Here is a 22061-nt window from a genome sequence, read left to right as displayed (position 1 = left end):
ATCTCTGCCGGTACCTCCAAGTGTGGATTGTAAGCATGTGGTTTGGGGGTATGGAATGCAGGCTCAGGGGGATAGTATTGTGTATCGTGAGCCTGAAACAATGGCTCACTGGTCGTTCTCTGCAAAGGGGCTGATGTAGGTCCCACAAAAATGGGAATATTGGGTGTGGGGAGAGGTTGATGGGGTGGTGGAGCCTGGGAATCATGATGGCTTCTTTCTTGATGGTAACGGGGATTTGGGAGGCTTGTTGAAGGGCCGGAGTGAGGGTATTCCGGCATGTGCCCCAATGGCTCAGGGCTCTTTTGTGCTTTGGCTAGAGCTAGCTGCATTGCATTCATATCTAGTCTCATCCTTTCTATCTTTCCCATCGCTTCCTTTAACAACTGGCTCATCGGCCTTTCCTCCTCAGTACTATTCTCTGAAGTAGTCATGCTTGTTGTTATCGGTCCTTTGGATCTAGTTTGGTAAGGGTGTGTTGCCAGAATTCTTTAACAACTAACTGTTTGAGATTCGGAAAACAACAAACTTGTTAGCGTTTAGAGTGTAACAGAATTGATAACAACACATTGAGGATGCAATGCCCCTAGGCAGTTAACCGTTTCTAACATGCTTTGCTTCAAACAACATGCGTCATCCCGGCTTGCTTATTTGCCCCTTTGAAGTACTTTGGGAACCCCTATATTTTATTCTATTCGTATTTTCTTTTTCTTATTTTTTTTTTATTTTTTTGTTGTGGTCGAATCTTATGGAGATTGCCTACGTATCATGCCCCCGCATGAATCAGACCTTGCGTAGTTCGGGCCAATAAAATAAACAATAATGAACATTTTTTCTTTTCACTTTCCTATTAAAACAAACTGGGTTTCAAAGGTTTAAAGATGACCTACAAACTTGAAAATCAAATAACCCATATACTTTAATCAAGAGATTTATAAACTCAAAAACAAAAGGCTAACTCCCTTTCTCTGTTCGACAAATGCAACCAAATGGTTATTTTTGCAAATGTGGCCCCTTCCGACTTTCACATGAATTTTGAGGCCGGGGAGGATTATTTTATGACACTTTACAAACTTGTCCATTCTTTTACGAAAATAGCCTTTCGACCACTGAAAGATACTCTAAGGCTATTTCGGCAAGAACGGTTTAAGACGCGGCCGAAACTGGCTCGGCTTATTTTATTTTTTCATATTTTTTTTTTGACTAAACATCCAAACGGCATTCACCCGACCGTTGACTCTTTGTTTTTTTTTTTCAAATTATGATAAAAACTTGGTGTTGCAAACACGGCCCTTCAGCGCCTCGGAGACGAAGATTTATAAGGCTGTGTGGGTCAACTAGACCAAAAATCTTAAACATGACCCGAAGGTGGCTATTTATGCAAAGTCAGCCTTCCGGCGTCCCTTCCGGGAACATTCGGCTATTTATGGCAAAACAACATCACCTGACTTATTTACGACTCTTTTTATCATTTTTTCAAATTAGAAAACTCAATATTGCAAGCACGGCCTTTCAACGTCTCGGGGACGAAGATTTTTAAGGCTGTGTGGGTCAATTGGACCAAATCCCAAAACATGACCCAAAAGTGGCCGTTTATGCAAAGTCAGCCTTCCGGCGTCCCTTTTCGGGAACATTCGGCTATGTCTTGATAAAACAGCGTCACCCGACTTCTTTATGACAAAACTAAAATTTGACATGTATTTTTTATTTATTATTATTATTTGTTTTTTGGCTTTTTTAGCAAAAGGTGGGGTTGGACCCGATGAGGGTTGCCTACGTATCTCACATCCGGTGAGAATCAAACCCGCGTAGTTCGGGCAAATAAGCTATTTTTGAGAAGACCCTTTTCCATTTCTATTTTTTTTATTATTATTTTTCCCACAACAATCAAATAGACTATTATTTTTCATTCATAACAAACAAACAAATTAACGAAAAACATAAAACATTCCTTCTTTTTTGAGAAGGTGGGGGTTGGACCCGATGAGGGTTGCCTACGTATCTCACACCCGGTGAGAATCAAACCCGCGTAGTTCGGTCCAATGAACTACTTTAAAAGAAGAAAGGAAGCATTTTTTTTGATTGATTTTCTTTTTAAAATAAACAGTTCTAAGATATATTTTTTTGAATTTTCATTTGCTCTTTTTTTCTTTACTCTAAAGAAGAAGAAGAAAATATTTTTTCGGAATTTTACTTTTAATAAAAGAAGTGCTTTCTCAAAATGTTTTTTTTTTTGAATTTTGAATCTTCTTTTCAATTTTGAAAAAAAGAATCAAAATATTTTGCTTTTTTATTTTATTTTATTTTATATTATATTATTTTTTTGAAAACAATTAGAAAAACTTCCTAGAGAAGCCAATAATGGAGAAAATATTTTTGGATTATTTTAATTTTTGTCATTTTCATAAATAAATAAATAACACATATTTTAAAAACAAGACACTTTTTTTTTCATTTTTATGGCAAGACAAACAATTTGCTTTTCTATTAACACTTTTTTTTTATATATAAAACAAACTAATAAGACATATTTTTTATTTTATATTCTCAAAATTTTGGCAGAGTTTCGACACTACTTGGACATTTGTTGTTTTTCTAAAAATAAGTAGTTATATTTCTATACTGCCATTTCCTCATCTTTTCACGATTTTCTAATTTGTGGAAAACGATGACAATATACAAAATATTTTGAATTTTCATGCCTTGTTTTTATATGTATTTTTTATTTTTTTATATTTATTGTTATTTTCTTTCAAAATGTGGCATGGGAGACATAATGATTTCCAAAACTTCTTGGATTCCGCAAATGCTCCCCATGCGCTTTTCCCAACATATGAAGCGTGGGGGACATATGGGAATTCCAAGACTTCTTGGATTCCACAAATGTTCCCCATGTGCTTTCCCAAAAAGCAAGCGTGGGGGACATAGGGAATCCCAAGGCTTCTTGGATTCCACAAATGTTCCCCATGCTTTGATTAAAATAACATCATGCTGGAAATGACCAAATGACCCATACGCCCTTGACTAAATATAACATGTAGCACATAGGATGCCGAAAGATCGTCTATTATTTTCAGGTTGCTTGTCCTAGACGGACCCAACCCCTATGTTGAGTCCCCTAAGTCAAATGCACATGATGCAAATAAACGTTCCTACTAGGGATCCGGCATGTGGCTTTGTTATACTAGGTTCAAAAACCTGGGTCGGTGTTCTAGACAGTGTACCCGAGCGGACAACTCGAGCTGAGGAAGGAGCTCCTTTCCGGGAACCAAAAGGCCAGCCGGCTTAGAAACTTTCTGAGCCTCTTTTATTTAGGGTATGACACTAACAGAATAGGGAGTCTCAACCAGTGAGCACATCCCCGGAGGTAAGAAGAGAAAGGTTTCGGCACAGTTTATATACAGTTCAAATAATATCAAAGCGGTAAAAGCAGCATTTAGCACATTAGGCTCAAAACATGTAATAATCAGGTAATAAATAAAGCCAAATAATAACAATTATTCTAAGCTCGAATTCTTAACCCTGAACCAGTGGTTCTGGGTAAAAACTCATCCCCAGCAGAGTCGCCAGAGCTGTCACACCTCCTTTTTCCGCACCCGCGGGGCGCAGGGGGAGTTTTTCCAATTAAAGGACAATCGAAACGGGATTGGTTTATTTATCTCAGAGTCGCCACTTGGGAGATTTAGGGTGTCCCAAGTCACCAATTTTAATCCCGAATCGAGGAAAAGAATGACTCTATATTACAGTCTGCGTACCAGAAATCTAGATAAGGAATTCTGTTAACCCGGGAGAAGGTGTTAGGCATTCCCGAGTTCCGTGGTTCTAGCACGATCGCTCAACTGTTATATTTGGCTTATTTATCTGATTTTTAGTACAATATGAACTTATGTGCAAATTTATCTTTTAACCGCTTTACTATTATTGTTTTTTAAAAGAAATGTGAACATCATTTAAAACACGTCTTTGGACTACGTCACATGAAATGCACCCATAATCCGGAACACATTTTATTTGATGTTTTGGGATCGGATTTGGGTCGCATGAAATGCACACCCGAGCTTAAGAAAGTAAATTATTAAACACGCGCCTAAAGAGACTATCGCGTTATTATTTTGGGAAGACCACGAAATTCACTAAGCGGCCCTCCTGAATTCTAAGTAATTTAAAACAAGTATTTACTGAGGGCCCCGCAATTTGTATTTTTATTCGGCGAGGCTCATCTCATTCTTATTTTTAAAGGAATTTGCAACGTCATGGAAATACATCTCGGCCACGCCACAATCAATGCGCCCGTGACTAGAGACACATTTCGACTCCGTTGAGATTTGGATTTGGGTCACATAAATGTGCACCCGAGTTTAGGGAGATAACATTATTAAGGCGCGCCTAAAGCAACTAGCGCATTATTATTTTTGGGGAGGGCCGTGAAATTTGTTAAACGGCCCATCCCGGAATCTAAGTATTTAATACATATATTTTGTGAGGGCCCCGCAATTTGTCCCTTTTATTCGGCGAGGCTCGTCTCATTTTATTCTTTATTATTACTATTATATTTTTTATTTTTATTTTTTATTTTTTAAAAGGGATGCCATTTTTTACGCTTTTAACCATACTAAACCTTACAGCTTCTTTACAACTAAAATCTCATAACTTGTTAGAAGTTTAATAAAAAGAGTTTTAGCGAATGAGTATTTCGGGAGTAGTAATAACATGTACTAATAATAAAAATTTTGAATGAACTAAGCGAAGTAAAGGACGAACAAATTAACGTCAAACTTGTGTCATAGAACAATTAGTCAAACTTAATTACATGACGTCAAGTAAACAATAATAACATAACACAAAAATGAACTAATGCATACGGTGAAACATAAGCAGAATCTCAATTGATATATTGCAACTTCAAACATTGAACGTGAAATTTCTTTAATCCAATACATCGAGACTTACTAACCTGAATAAACAGAAATGCTTAGAGCCATGGACCGAACCTCAACATCGACTTCAACGAACAAACTCGACGCGCCGGACCTCGACGAACAAAGACGACCTCAACGGACTGAATAAACAGAAATGCTTAGAGCCATGGACCGAACCTCAACATCGACTTCAACAAACAAACTCGACGCGCCGGACCTCGACGAACAAAGACGACCTCAATGGACTACACGACAACAGTGAAAGAATAACGATAACATCAGCTGAAGCAGTGGTGGTCGCGTTTGGACGGTGGGGTTGCGGGCAGTGGTTGACGGGCCTGTTTGGTGGTCGACGACCGGACTGGGACGACGAACAGCTGAGGTCGTCGGAGTGCAGCGATGGAGGGAGTTTTTAGTGGTCGTCCATGGTGGTTTTGAGGCAGCAGGTTGACGGGGATGGTACGTGGGGGTGCCGGAAGGTGGTGACTGGTTGGTCGCGATGGCTGGAGCTTGGACGTGAGAGAGTGGAGGCTATGGCGTTGTGGGTGTTCGTGGTTTTGGGGAGTTTGACGTTGGTTTAGGGTGGTTTTCCGTAGGGTTTTTTGGTTTTTTAAAGAAGACCCAGGAACAGTGGTCGTTGATGGAGGGTGTTCGAGCGTGGGGGCGTTGGTCCGGTGCTCGGGGGAAAGTCCGGAAAAAATGGAGGGGAAGGTGACGGGGTCTCCTCTCTTTCACAGTAGGGTTTTTTGCTTCTTCTTCGTTTGAAGAAGAAGCGTGAACAGTAGTATGTTTTCCTTTCAAAATTTCCAAAATCTCCAGTTTTTTCAACTTTTTTCAAAAGTCCTCCCCCCTCTCTTTCGTCCATTTTTTCTTTTTTATACAGTACCCCCTTTTCCAAAATTTCAAAATCCCTTTTTCGTTGGTCCCCCCTTTCTTTGTGTTTGTCCGTGTTTCAATGCCCATGAAAATGAGCCCCACGCGTGGTGGGGTTCGAGGCATATGTCCCCCACGCGTGGTGGGGTTCCCCACGTGTCCTGGACACGGTTTATTATGGGCTAGGTCCGAAAATTAGGCCTAAAACCGGGTAGTTTGAACCCGAATATTATTCTTTTGCCCGGACTCGAGAAATAGGAACACGTTGCTTAACTAGTCCTATGTAAGAAAAATAACTACCAAAAATAAAACTAGTATTTAAACAAAACTATATATATTTTTAAATATTTTTTCAAGATTTAAAATAGCTACAAAATATTAATAAAACTATTTTTTTGTAATTTTCGTTTTTAAATATTAAGATAAAATATGAGGTAACATTTTTGTATTTTTCAAAGTTTAAAATGACTATAAAACCTTAATAGAACTATTTTTTTTTTGTAATTTTCGAAATTATATAAAGTACAAAAATAAAGTGCAATTTTTGTATTTTTCAAGTTTATGAGAGATACATAAACTAAAATTTATATATATTTTTTTTGAAATTTTTTCTTTTTGCAACGAAATAAAGTAAAAATAGTTAAAATAGCTATACTAGACCCAATTTCACATATTCACACTAAAATGTGAAAATTCTCGGGGAGGGTCAAAAATCACGTGCTTACAGCTGCCCCTCTTTGACTGGAAACACGAAGAGTTTTCCGACAAAGAACGACTAGACGTGTTTTTGACCCGACCATTATTTGGACGGACTACACGTAAGGAAAGGGAGGGAATGTGACCGAGCCCTGGTATCTGAGCTGCCTACATATCCTTGGTTATACAGGAATCAGGCCACGTGTAGTTCGGGAATGAGAGAGATAGTGAAGTGTACCGAGGTGAAGAGCCGATCGAAGTGCCGTTCCGTTGAGGTTCCGGTCCGCGGTCCTGCCATTACAACAAAAATGAAAACTGAAAAAGACTAACTAAGCCTATCAGTTACTAGTTACAAGGATTCCTATCTCTTAAGTCTTCTGAAACTTGGTCTTGAGTCTTGAATGGTGCTTCATGCAGACTTTGGATTTGAACCTTGATACTTGCTAGTTGTAGGCGCTAGTTCTTGAGCAGATCACATCTGTTCTCCACTTCCGTGCTTTGGATTCATTCATTTTTCTTCTTTTTTCTTCTTGTTTTTGTTGTTTTTTTTTTTGTGTGTGACCAGCTTCTGTTGATCATCCCAGACTGTTGACTTGCATTCTTGGGGTGAGCTTCTTGTTGCTTCTACCTTGGATTGAGTGCTGGGGATTTTTGTTGTAACCTTCTGCTTTCCAGTGGGTCACTGCTTGATCTTGAAAAATGTTTCTCCGTTCTACAGGCGGACTCCTGACTTCTTCTATCTGCGACACGCAACAACCTCCGTTCTACGGGCGGGTCCCTGACAATCAAAATAAATAAAACAAACAAAATTTTCTAACCCAGTTTGTACTGGGAAGATTTGTGAGTCGTTAGCAAAATTGTAACTCACTTACACTACTGATGCAATGATGAGAGTAAACTAAAGACTAGGCTAGGATGTGCATCTCCTATGAGTAAACCAAAACTCTTGCTAGCAAATGTGTCTGCTAAAATAAAACCCTCAATGACTCAAACTAGAAAGTGTGTCTTCTATGGTTGAATCGGAATGAGCTAAACTAGGAAGTGCGTCTCCTAAGGGTGAAAACTTCAGTGACTAGAACTAGGAAGTAAGTCTCCTATGAATAAAATCTCGATTAGGAAGTGCGTCTCCTACGGGTAAACTTCAAAAAAAACTGGACTAGGAATTGTGTCTCCTATGGTCGAACTTAAAATGAATCAAACTAGGAAGTGCATCTCCTAGGGGTGAAATCTCAATTCCGGAAGTGCGTCTCCTGAAATATAATCTATAACCTGAGTGAACCAGACTAGGAAGCGTGTCTCCTAGTAACGAAAACTTAATTCAGGAAGTGCGTTTCCTGTGCATGGAATTAAACTTAGGAAGTGCGTCTCCTAGGGGTAAAACTAAACTTTAGGAAGTGCGTCTCCTAATGGTAAAACTGAACCTAGGAAGTGCGTCTCCTACTGGTGAAACTTTTTAGGAAGTGCGTCTCCTACTTGTGAAACTTTTTAGGAAGTGCGTCTCCTATTGATGAAACTTGCTTAGGAAGTGCGTCTCCTATTGGTGAAACTGAACTTAGGAAGTGCGTCTCCTATCGGTGAAACTTATCTTAGGAAGTGCGTCTCCTGCTTGGGAACTGCAAGTGCGGTGTTGCACGTGCGAAGGTAGGGACCGCAGATGCGAGAGTAGTCTAGGTGGCCGCATCTGCGAAGCCGCAAATGCGGAATTTTCCATAGCAGATGCGGTTTTGGCTAGTAAGTGAGTGATCGCAAAAGTGGTTAATTGGGCCGTATATGTGGTACCGCCGAAGCGGGGTTTGGACTGCAGATGCGGAAAAGCCTGGGCATAAGGTATATATTTCATCTTTCGCGATTTTTGAAGGGTTTCATCATTTTTAACTTCGGATTAAGGGCTTTTGGGCGATTTTGAAGGGAGATTTCAAGAGAACTTCGATAAGGTAAGGATTTTGGACCTAAAACACACTTCTACGGTAATATTTCATGGATTGGGACTGAAATTTAAGGAATTAATGGACTAAAAATGGAGATTTAGGGCTTGAGTTTAAGAGGGCTTAAATTAAGGATTTGAGGGGTCAATTGAACTCCGATTTTTGTGATTTTGATATGTATGAACTCGTGGGGTGATAAGGAATATAATGATTTAAAAATTTCTGAGTTTCGAGAAGAGGGCCCGGGGCTCGGGTTTTGCTAATTTCAGGATTTTTTGATATTTTTCTATTATTTTCGCTTGGGCTTCATTCCCTTAGCATATTGTGACGTATTCGTTCTGGTTTTGGATAGAATTGACGCGCGTGGAGGTCGATTCGAGGGGCAAAGGTGTCGCGAGCTAGAGTAGTAGCCGGTTCGAGGTGAGTAGTGATTGTAAATGATGTCCTGAGGGTTTGAAACCCCGGATTTGCACATCATAGTGCTATATTGAGGTGAGACACGCGCTGGATGATGAGTGTGGGGTCTTTTACTACTGGGGATTGTGACTTGGTCCATCCCGATTGATGATTTTACCGCGTATTTGACTGAAACTTACTTGTTATCCTCATGATTTGGGCTGATTGCCATATTTGGGCTTAGGCCAATTATTTGGATCCTTCGGGGATTTTTGTCACTATTTCCTCTCTGTTTGACTTATTACTTAAACTCAGTCCTGTTGATATCTACTGTTTTACAAACTCAACCACTTTTACTTATATTTGAAACTTAAATGATATTTTTAAATGATGTTTTGGGCTGAGAACTACTGTTTTACTAATGCCCGAGGGGCTTGTGATGATTTTTGGACTGAGTGAGGCCGAGAGCCATATGTGAGGATATACTGAGTGATATGAGGCCGAGGGCCTGAGATACTTTTATACACCATGAGGTGGCTTGAGTGATGTGAGGCCGAGTGCTGAGTGATGTGAGGCCGAGTGCCTAGAGATGATGCCACGAGATGGCTTAATATAGCGCTTGGGCCGTAAGGGGCCCCTCCGGAGTCTGCACACTCACAGTGATCGCGGATACCCATTATGATACTGAGAGTGAGCCCGAGAGGCTGATTCTGTACTGAGAGTGAGCCCGAATGGCTGATACTGTTCTGAGTGATTGATATTGTGCCGAGATGCGGATTTCTACTTGTTAGTTACTTGTCAAATTACCTGTTTACTTGTTAAAAGGGATTTAACTTGATTTCTTCACTAATTTACTGCTTTAAGTGATTTTACTGCTTCGGTATAGATTGCTTTGTGTGTTCACGTGTTTTCTTGCTTTCAGCCCTTATTTATAATTATTACTCACTGAGTTGGAGTACTCACTTTACTCCCTGCACCCCTGTGTGCAGATTCAGGCACAGCAGGTCCCGCTCCTGAGTGCTGATCCCTCCAGTCCAGGCGGTGTTTCGGAGACTACGAGGTAGTTGTTTGCGTCCGTAGCCCCCGTGCCTCCCTTATCTATTTATTTTTGTGTTTTTGAACTATTGTATCGGACCTCATATCGAGTAAACTTGTATCAGGATTTGTTAGCTGCTCATGACTAGTGACACCCCGGTTTGAGCTGTGTCGGGTTGGTTTCCACTATTGTTATCGTCGTTTCCATAAATTATGGTTATTATATCATGTTTTAGAACTATTTATGATATTCAACTACTTAAAAGAAGTGTTCTGTTTTGGTCTGGCTGGCCTTGTCATCATGAGAGGCGCCATCACGACTGGGTTTAGGGTTAGGGTCGTGACAAGTTGGTATCAGAGCCTAGGTTACTTTGGTCTCACGAGTAATGAGCAGGTTTAGTAGAATCTTGTGGATCGGTATACGGAGACGTCTGTATTTATCCTCGAGAGGCTGCAGAACCTTTAGGAAAAATTTTATATTCTTGAAATTCTTGTCGTGCGAACTTGTTGGTCTGAGTACTAAACTTCTGTTGTTCCATTCTCTCACAGATGGTGAGGATGCGAGCTACCAGGCGAGGTGGACGAGCACCAGTGCCACTAGCTGAGACCACCAGAGGCCATGGAAGCGGTCGTGGTCGTGGTAGAGGCAAAGTAGCAAGGGCATCACCTGTAGATCCACCAGCTGCCCTAGCTCCGGATCAGGCTCCAGCTATGGATGCTCCAGCAGTACTAGTTCAGGCACCAGCTGTGCCCATCGTGATTCCGGGTCTACAGGAGGCCTTGGCACAGATCTTGACAGTTTGCACAGGCCTGACTCAGGCAGTTTCAGCCACCAAACCAGCAACTACTTCACAGGCCGGGGGAGGCAATCAGACCCCCGCTGCTTGCACACCTGAGCAGGTAGTGCAGGGACTTCAAATTTTGGGGGCACCTCCAGCCCAACCGGTTGCACCAGCTCAGGAGTTTGTTGTGCCAGTTATGTCGGATGATGAGCAGCGTCGTCTTGAGAGGTTTGGTAGACTCCAGCCTCCGTCATTCAATGGTGCTGAGGGCGAGGATGCCCAGGGTCTCCTAAATAAGTGCCAACGGATGCTCCGTACAATAGGGATTCTTGAGTCTAGTGGTGTGGCATTTACCACCTTTTAGTTTTTTGGGGCTGTCTTCACTTAGTGGGAGGCGTATGAAAGGTGTAGGCCGGTTGTAGCAGTTCCCCTTACTTGGCAGGAGTTCTCCACTCTATTCTTGGAGAAGTATGTACCGCAGTCCCGCAGAGAGGAGCTGCGTAGATAGTTTGAGTGGTTGAAGTAGGGGGATATGATTGTGTGATAGTATGAGTCGAGGTTTTCTGAGTTGGCTTGTCATGCCGTCTGTATGGTTCCGACAGATCGCAAAAGGATCAGGAGGTTTGTGGATGGCCTTAACTACCATCTCCGTATTCTTATAACCAGAGAGAGAGTATTGGGTGCTACGTTCGAGTGGTTGATATCACTCACGAGATTGAGACGGTTCGTCGTCAGGATAGAGAGGAGAAGGAGGCCAAGAGGCCTCGAGGATCTGGCAGTTATAGTGGTGCTCCTTCGAGGGGCCAGTTTCAGTATGGTAGAGGCCGCTCTTTTAGGCCTGCTCAGTCAGCCCGTCCAGAGTATCGCAGGGCATTTTCAGGTCATGGTTATCATGGGTCTCAACAGGGCTAGCCTTTACTCAGTGCCCTCCCAGCTCAGAGTTCGTCTCATGCCCCGTTAACTCAGGGTTTTTCTATACCGAGTGCATCAGCTAGTCACTTCGGTGCGAGAGGTTCCCTTCAGTCCCTTTCTCCAGCATCTGGGAGTTGTTTTGAGTGTGGAGAGTTTGGGCATGTGTGGAGGCAGTGCCCTCGTCGTGTTGCTAGTTTATCCCAGCAAAGGGGTCAGCCCTCGACTTTTTCTCCAGTTACTTCACCACCTGCCCAGCCAACTAGGGGTGGAGGTCAGGTAGCCAGGGGTCGCCCCAGAGGGGGAGGTCGATCAAGCGGTGGCCAGGCTCTTTTCTATGCTATTCTAGGTAGGTCAGATGCCATTGCTTCAGATTTTGTCATTACAGGTATTATTTCAGTCTGCCATAGAGATGCCTCTGTATTATTTGATCCCGGTTCTACCTTTTCTTATGTATCCTCGTACTTTGCTCATTATTTGGGTGCCCCGTGAGTTTCTTGCTCTACCTGTTCATGTATCTACCCCGATGGGCGATATTATTGTTGTAGACCGTGTGTACCGGTCATGTGTGGTGACTATTGGGGGTCTGGAGACCCGAGTGGATCTATTGCTATTGAGCAAGGTGGATTTTGATGTCATTTTGGGCATGGATTGGTTATCTACGTGTTATGTTATTCTAGACTATCATGCTAAGACAATCACTTTGGTTATGCCGGGTGTACCGCGGATCGAGTGGTGTGGTGTGAGTGATTATGTTCCTAGTAGAGTAATCTCTTTCTTGAAGGCCTAGCGTATGGTTGCGAAGGTTTGCCTTTCATATTTAGCATTTGTGAGGGATGTTGGAATTGAGACTGCTAGTATTGATTCTGTCCCAGTTGTGAGGGATTTTCCCGATGTTTTTCCTGCAGACCTGTCGGGCATGCCGCTGGATAGGATATTGATTTTGGTATTGACCTAGTGCCGAGCACTCAGCCCATTTCTATTCCGCCATATCTTATGGCACTAGCAGAGTTGAAAGAATTGAAGGAGCAGCTTCAAGAACTCATAGATAAGGGGTTCATTCGGCCTAGTGTGTCACCTTGGGGTGCGCCCTTTCTGTTTATGAAGAAGAAGGATGGCATCATGAGAATGTGCATCGATTATAGGCAATTGAACAAGGTAACAATTAAGAATAAGTATCTTTTGCCTCGCATTGATGATTTATTTGACCAGCTTCAAGGAGCGAGAGTGTTCTCCAAGATTGATCTCCGTTGGGGCTATCACTAGTTGAATATCAGGGATTCAGATATTCTTAAGACTGCTTTCAGGACCAGATATGGTCATTATGAGTTCCTTGTGATGTCTTTCGGGTTAACCAATGCCCCAGCAGCGTTCATGCATTTGATGAACAGCGTGTTCCGGCCTTATCTTGATTCGTTCGTTATAGTTTTCACTGATGATATTCTGGTGTACTCGCATAGTCAGGAGGAGCACGCGGAGCATTTGAGAGTGGTATTACAGAAATTGAGATAGGAGAAGCTTTATGCAAATTTCTCCAAGTGTGAGTTTTGGCTCAGTTCAGTGGCTATTTTGAGTCGACAGGTTCAAAAATTGAGATCAAAAGATATAGCATCAGTGAAAGTACAGTGGAGAGGTCGGCCCGTGGAGGAGGCTACTTGGGAGACCGAGCAGGAGATGCGGAGCAGGTACCCGCACCTATTTGAAACTCCAGGTATGTTTCTTAACTCGCTCGAGGACGAGCGTTTGTTTTAGTTGGGGAGAATGTAACGACCCGAACCGTCGTTTCCTGTATTTTCATCCCGTATTCCCCGTTAAATGCTTATTCATGTTTCAATATGTGTACTTGGTGAATTTGAGTCAATTCGGATCGAGTTTGGTATGAAATGGGACAATTAGTCTCTTTAAGGAAGAATTAGTTTGGAAAAGTCAATCGGACCTTGACTTGTGAGTTAGAGGGCTCGGAATTGAATTCTGATGATTCGGTTAGTTTCGAGGGATGATTTAAGGCCTAGGAGCGCAATCAGAATTAATTTTGGAGGTCCGGTGAAGAAATTAGCTCATTTTGGCGAAGTTAGTGTTTTGGCGATTTCCGGTTGATAGGTGAAATTTTGATCCGACGGTAGGAATGGAATTCCGAGAATTTTGTAGCTTCGTTATGTCATTTTGGACTTGTGTGCAAAATTTGAAGTCAATCAGACGTGATTTGATAGGTTTCGGCATCAGAAATAGAAGTTGGAAATTCTAAAGTTCATAAAACTTGGATTGGAGGTTGATTCATGATTTTAGCGCTATTTGATGTGATTTGAGGCCTCGAGCAAGTCTGTAATGTATTTTTGGACTGGTTGGTATTATTAGTCGGGGTCCCGGGGGCCTCGGGTGTGTTTCAGATGCCCAACGGGTCATTTTTGGAAGATTTTTGTCGTTTTGAGCATAAATGTAATGATCTAAAGGTTCATTTTTAGTTCTAGATATCAGAATTTGATTTCGAGACTTCCAGAATTTAAATCATGAATTATAAGACTGATCTGGAAATTTTGGTTTAATATCATCAAGTCGCGATTGGGTTTTTGACGTGAAATGTGAGTTAATTGTTTAACGAGCGAAATGGGTATTGAACTGGGCAAACGAGCTCCGAATTGAGTTTATATTGAAAGGTTGTGTTTGTATTATTATTTGTGACTCATAGGAACAAGAATCGTCTAATTCCGAGTTCATATGATGGAGTTAGAGCCATTTTAGTGAAAAATGGTTGTGCTGCAAATTTCTTAAAAGTTGTTGTATTTTCTGCAGCAGTGAACAGTACCCGCGCGTGAACAGTAATCGCGCAGGTGAACAGTGAACAGTGACCTCACACGCATGAACAGTTCCCCCGCGTGAACAGTACCAAAAATTTCGGGACAGATTTAATGTCCAGCAGTCCGAGTTTGGTCATTTTTTTTACTTCCAAACTCGGATTTTGGGCGATTTTTAGCAAGAAATCTTGGGAAATCTTGAGGTAAGTCACTTGTAATTATTTCTACTCCATAATATTGAATTATCGTCGAATAATCTGACTAGATTACATGTTTTTGAGGAGTAAATTGAAGATTTAGGCCTAGGGATTTGAAGATAAGATTTGAAGATTTGAGGGGTCATTTGAACTCCGATTTTGGTAAATTTTATATGTACGGACTCGTGGCGAGACGAGGAATCCGGTAATGTGACTTTCGTAATTTTTCGAGAAGTGGGTCCGGGGCTCGGGTTTTGCGAATTTCGTGAATTTCGATATTTTTCGAGTCTTTTCGATTGGGTTATATTCCCTTAGCCTATTATAATGTATTCGTTGTGGTTTTGACCAGATTCGACACGCGAAGAGGTATATTCGAGAGGCAAGGGCATAGCGGAGTAGACGTTGAACCGTCTTGAGGTGAGTAATGATTTTAAATGATGCACTGAGGGTTTAAAACCCCGGATTGCCCAACATACTGCTATGTTGAGATGAGACACGCATTGTATGACGAGTGCGGGGTCATTTACTATTGGGGATTGTGACTTGGTCCATCCCAGTTGATATTTTTACCGCGTAATTGATAAAGATTTATTGTTTTTCACTATGATTGGGCTTATTGCCATATTTGGGCTTCGTACCAATTATCTGAAATCTTTTGTGAATTACATCACTATTTTCCTCACGAATTGAAATATTATTTGAACTCAGTCCAATTGAATTATATTATTTTGTGAACTCAGCTACATTTATACTCAACTCGAGATTTTATGATATTTATAATGTTGTTGAGCTGAGCACTATTGCTTTACTGATGCCCAAGAGGCTTATGATTATTTTCTGGACTGATTGAGGCCGAGGGCCATACGTGAGGATATGTTTAGTGATGTGAGGAGTCTTTCAGGCCTCGAGTGTTATATGAGGAGGCTTTCAGGCCTCGTGTGTGATGTGTGAAGGCTTTCAGGCCTATTGGTATCGCGCTTGGGCTGTAGGATCCCCTCCGGGGTCTGTACATACCCCCAGTGAGCGCAGGGTACCCAGGTGAGTTGGGAGTGGGCCTGAGAGGTCGTTGCTTGTGTGTGGTGAGTTGGGAGTGAGCCCGAGGGGCTGATGTTGTGTGCTTGTGAGTTGGGAGAGAGTCGAGGGGCTGATACTATACTGAGATTTACATATTGAGCCCGAGGGACAAGCTTTTAATTTATCCTTACTGTTGGAAATTATTTATCTTTATTGTTTTAAAAGAAGAATTATCTGATACTCACTATTTTACTGTATAACTGATTTTACTGCTTGGGATAGCGCTATATTGTGCCGTTATGAGATTTCATGTTTTCAGTCGTTATTTATTTTTATTACTCACTGGGTCAGAGTACTCACATTACTCTATGCACCATGTGTGCAGATACAGGCAGAGCTGAGTTCGCTCCTGAGCGCTGATTCTTTCCAGACCAGGCGGTGACTAGGAGTAACGAGGTAGCTGTTGACGTCCGCAGCCCCGTTTTCTCCCTTATCTTTGTTATTTATGATAATTCCAGACTTTGTAAAATATTAGTAAACTCTGTAGTAGCTTATGACTTGTGACACCCCGATTTCGGGCTGAGTTGGGAGGGTTTTCCTTGTTCTATCATATTTATTTCACATTTAAGATTATGTTGCCCATGATTTAGACTTATTCCTGCTAAGTAATTATAAAGAGATGTACTGTTTTGTTGATTGGATGGCCTTGTCCTCACGAGAGGCGCCATCACGACCGGGTTGGGATTTTGGGTCGTGACAAGTTGGTATCAGAGCCTAGGTTACATAGGTCTCACGAGTCATGAGCAGGTTTAGCAGAGTCTTGTGGATCGGTATGGAGACGTCTGTATTTATCCTCGAGAGGCTGCAGCACCTTTAGGAAAGACTTTATATTCTTGAATTCTTATCGTGCGTCTTTGATTCAGCTTGAAAAAGTGACTCTTATAATTCCTTCCACGTGTTCGTATGCGCGAACGAGCGCTCAGTATTAGATGTGCCTTGATGGCTTGTGATTACCTGATCGAAGGGAGAGATGTGACCTCTGTGAGTTGATGTTGGCCCAGTCTGAAGGACTTGAGGACGGATCTTTGCCTATGGCTTGAGCACCGAGGTGCTAATTGTGCGAGCAAGTGTTTTGAACTTATATGTCTAGTATTGTCCCTATTAGTGGGAATGATGGTTAGATAGCTACGTGAGGAGTATGTTAGTACTGCAAGATGTATCTATATGACTTGGAAGTGACGAGGAAGGGCTGCAGGATGATAGATGAACTATTAAGTGTTTGATTTTCATTGTGATTAGATGTGTAGCCCCGAATTATGGGCGCGTGGAGAATCTTTTCATGTCTCCTATTTGGAGTGAAGTGAATTTCATGTTACGGTATGAGTTTAGACTCAGAAAGATTAAGTGATTGTGTAATGTGTATAACCGTGGAAGGTATACAAAAATGTTAATTGGAGGTGAAGCAGGTGGGTTATCTCCTGAGGAGTGTCCTAAGGTGGTGCGATCCTTATGTTGTCTATTAGAAGATATCATTTACAAGTGAAGAATATGCATTGAAATCTAAATTGGGCCTCTTAAAGAGTGGGCTTAACTGTTGTGTGAGTGAATGCAAGAATTGTAGAAGAGTTAAAATTCTAGATGATTCGTGTTTCCACAAGCTTATGAAGGAGTGAGTTTAATCTCGCTATGGTATTACGGCAGCAATAGAGTATATGCGTTGTGAATTATTGAGTGTGTTTTGATCTATGGCTTTGAGCCAAGTTGGGGAGTTTGCTATTAATTAAGTCGATTGCACGATTATGTGCTATATTGGTTCCAGTTTGAGGCATGTTGGTGAGTCAGTTATGGCTTACGGAGATTTAAGGTCGATTAGGCGATGGCCGGTCCCATTTTTATGCTATTCCAGGAAGGGCAGATGCTATTGCTTCAGATGATGTCATTATAGGAATTGTTCTAGTCTGCCACAGAGATGCCTTTGTATTATTAGATCTCGGTTCCACCTATTCTTATGTGTCCTCATATTTTGCTCATTATTTGGGTACGCCCTTGGAGTTTCTTTCTTTATATGTTCATGTATCTACCCCAGTGTGCGATACTGTTGTTGTGGACCGTGTGTACTGGTCATGTGTTATGATTATTGAGGGTCTGAAGACCCGAGTTGATCTATTGCTATTGAGCATAATGGATTTTGATGTTATATTGGGCATGTATTGGTTATCTCTGTGTCATGTTATTCTAGACTGTCATGCTAAGACAGTTACTTTGGCTATGCCAGGTGTACCGCGGATCGAGTGGAGTGGTATGACTGATTATGTTCCTAGCAGAGTAATTTCTTTCTTGAAAGCCCAGCGTATGGTTGGGAAAAGTTGTCTGTCATATCTAGTTTTTGTGCGAGATATTGGAGCTGAGACCCCTAGTATTGATTCTGTCACAGTTGTGAGGGATTTTTCCCAATGTATTTCCTGCAGACCTGTCGGGCATGACACCGGATAGGGATATTGATTTCGGTATCGACTTGGTGCCGGGCACTCAGCCCATTTCTATTACACCGTACCGTATGGCACCAGCAGGGCTGAAAGAATTGAAGGAGCAGCTTTAGGAACTCCTAGATAAAGGGTTCATTCGGCCTAGCGTGTCCCCGTGGGGTGCACCAGTCTTATTTGTGAAGAAGGATGATGGCACAATGAGAATGTGCATTGATTACAGCCAATTGAATAAAGTAACAGTGAAGAACAAGTACCTTTTGCCTCGTATTGATAGCTTGGTTATGTGCGAACAGATTTGAAAGTTTTCTTGATGGTTTTTACCATGGTTCGAGCCGGATATCTTACCGGTGCGCGGACCATATTGTATATTATGAACCCCTCATAAATGGGAGAAAATAGAATATTTCTAACTGCCGGAATGTAATTTTCCTATAGCCAGGAAATTCTAATGATATTCTTGCATTTGCAAAATGATGGCATAATAGACGTGGTATGTTATGCATGTTTAATATTTTCATGTACGAGGTGGCAGTTCATTCTTGAAGAAAAGGACATGAATTCTGGATAGAATAGTCAGTTTCAGATATTTAGATTGAATGTTATAACTGCTCGGTAAGGCCTGAGAAGGATGCACATTACATTCTGATTAACAGATGTCTATTGGCGTTTCAACGCTCACTTGGTTGATCGACTACCAATATTTCGATCTTGTTATGTATTTAGAAAAAATTTGAAAATAATTATCTCGGGATGATCGTACTTGAGGGACGTGTCAGTCATTTGGGTGCTGAGGTTGTGATCAGTTACTGTGATTTATGTGATCTATGAATTTGGAGACGGGGAATTCTCAAAAATATACTATTTCGGGATTGTGGCATGTTGAGGAGAGTATTTTATCTAACTCATTGGATGCACTAGTCGAGCTAATTGATGGTGATAACTATACGCTGTGAGCGCAGATATATGTGAGGTTTGAACATGTGTGCAAGCACCGAGCCAATATTCGTGCTCGGAAGATACGTAGGCTATGATATGCCTAGAGCGGGATATTGAGCTTAAAGGTATAATGTTTCTCGTATTCGTAACTCTGTTAAGAACTATCTGGACTATACTTGAGATTTCCAAGATGCTAAATTCCAGAACAAACTTGGTAATTACCAGTTTTGTGCTAACTTGCTGATTTGAGCTATGACAGCGCAGTTTGCTCATGACTATGATATAGAGTGTTATTTATGCCAGTCCAGGAGCATGAGAATCTTGTTTCACTTAGCATATACATGTGTACTTTCTGGATTACTTCTATATGATATGCTTGGATTGGAGGTTTGTGACCGTGCCAGGTGGATTATGTTATTGGCAATTAAGTTGCTCGTGAAGTTAATGTCAATGTGAGTTATAGAAGAGCCGGTTATTATTATTCTATTCATGTATCTTGGTTCCACTGTGATTGACGAGCTCATAGCATATCGTTGGGGTGGTACTTGTGGAACTTGCAAAGCGGCTCTCTTCTTTGAGGTATTTTCCCTTTCTGGGGTAACCGGATGGTGCAATAGTGAGGTTTACTGGTATGACATTGTATTATGTGCTTCTCCATGGGCATGATGATTCTCTTGTGGTACTAGACATCAAATTGTGCTTGGTTGATATGGGAAATGGTTATGGCTTACCGCGTGATTTAGTCATCATTGGCAGCATATGAAAGTGTGAGATGAGACTTTAGTTGATAAGAGTTTTTCTATCGGCATTCGGGTGTTGTGTGCAGTTGTTGTGATTAGGAGTTATCACTACAAACGTTTGAGTTATGTGGTCTATCATGTAATAGCACCTGAGGTTGCAGGTGTGGATTATTACAACTTGTTCGGGCTTATTCACAGTATAAATGTGGGATTCTGATCATATGAAAGATTTCAAAAGTGGAAACGTGGTCCTATGGCTTATGGGCTAGATTGGATTGCAAAATTTAAGTTACAATGTATTGTCGGACCTATATGAGATAGGGTGACGTGGGATCACCCCCGGGTATATGCGTGGCGAGGTTACTAAGCGATTGTTTGGCTATTGGGACAACTCTGGGCACGTTCGAGGACGAACGTTTGTTTTAGTTAGGGAGAATGTAACGACCCGAACCGTCGTTTCCTGTATTTTCGTCCTGTATTCCCCGTTAAATTCTTATTCATGTTTCAATATGTGTACTTGGTGAATTTGAGTCAATTCGGATCGAGTTTGGTATGAAATGAGACAATTAGTCTCTTTAAGGAAGAATTAGTTTGGAAAAGTCAACCATACGTTGACTTGTAAGTTAGAGGGATCGGAATTGAATTCCGATGATTCGGTTAGTTTCGGGGGATGATTTAAGGCCTAGGAGCGCAATCGGAATTAATTTTGGAGGTCCGGTGAAGAAATTAGCTCATTTTGGCGAAGTTAGTGTTTTGGCGATTTCGGTTGATAGGTGAAATTTTGATCTGACAGTCGGAATGGAATTCAGAGAATTTCTGTAGCTTCGTTATGTCATTTTGGACGTGTGTGCAAAATTTGAATTCAATCGGACGTGATTTGATAGGTTTCAACATCGGAAATAGAAGTTGGAAATTCTAAAGTTCACAAAACTTGGAATGGAGGTTGATTCATGATTTTAGCATTGTTTGATGTGATTTGAGGCCTCGATCAAGTCCGTAATGTATTTTGGAACTGGTTGGTATTATTGGTCGGGTCCCGGGGGCCTCGGGTGTGTTTCGGATGCCCAACGGGTCATTTTTGGAAGATTTTTGTCGTTTTGAGCATAAATGTAATGATATAAAGGTTTAGTTTTAGTTTTAGAGATCCAAATTTGATTTCGAGACTTCCAGAATTTAAATCATGAATTATAGGACTGATCTGGAAATTTTGGTTTAATTTCATCAAGTCGCGATTAGGTTTTTGACGTGAAATGTGAGCTAATTGTTTAACGAACGAAATGGGTATTAAATAAACGAGCTCCGAATTGAGTTTTGATTGAAAAGTTGTGTTTTTATTATTATTTGTGACTCATAGGAACAAGAATCGTCTAATTCCGAGTTCGTATGATGGAGTTAGAGCCATTTTAGTGAAAAATGGTTGTGCTGCAAATTTCTTAAAAGCTGCTGTATTTTCTGCAGCAGTGAACAGTACCCGCACGTGAACCATAACCGCACGGGTGAATAGTGAACAGTGACCTCACGCGCATGAACAGTGCCCCGCGTGAACAGTACCGAAAATTTCTGGACAGATTTAATGTCAAGCAGTCCGAGTTTGGTCATTTTTTTGACTTCCAAGCTCGGATTTTGGGCGATTTTTAGCAAGAAATCTTGGGAAATCTAGAGTTAAGTCACTTGTGATTATTTCTACTCCATAATATTAAATTATCATCGAATAATCCAACTAGATTACATGTTTTTGAGGAGTAAATTGAAGATTTAGGCCTAGGGATTTGAAAATAAGATTTGAAGATTTGAGGGGTCATTTGAACTCCGATTTTGGTAAATTTTATATGTACGGACTCGTGGAGAGATGAGGAATCCGGTGATGTAACTTTCGTAATTTTTCGAGAAGTGGGCCCGGGCTCGGGTTTTGCGAATTTCGTGAATTTCGATATTTTTCGAGTCTTTTCGATTGGGTTATATTCTTTTATCCTATTGTAATGTATTCATTGTGGTTTTGACCAGATTCGACACGCGAAGAGGTAAATTCGAGAGGCAAGGGCATAGCGGAGTAGACGTTGGACCGTCTTGAGGTGAGTAATGATTTTAAATGATGCACTAAGGGTTTAAAACCCCGGATTGCACAACATACTGCTATGTTGAGATGAGACACGCTTTGTATCACGAGCGCGGGGTCTTTTACTATTGGGGATTGTGACTTGGTCCATCCCAGTTGATATTTTTTCCGCGTAATTGATAAAGATTTATTATTTTTTACTATGATTGGGCTTATTGTCATATTTGGGCTTCGTGCCAATTATCTGAAATCTTTTGTGAATTTACATCACTATTTTCCTCACGAATTGAAATATTATTTGAACTCAG

This window comes from Nicotiana tabacum, chromosome 3, assembly GCF_000715075.1.
Source record: "Nicotiana tabacum cultivar K326 chromosome 3, ASM71507v2, whole genome shotgun sequence".
Taxonomy (NCBI): domain Eukaryota; kingdom Viridiplantae; phylum Streptophyta; class Magnoliopsida; order Solanales; family Solanaceae; genus Nicotiana; species Nicotiana tabacum.
This window is presented reverse-complemented; position numbering follows the sequence as displayed.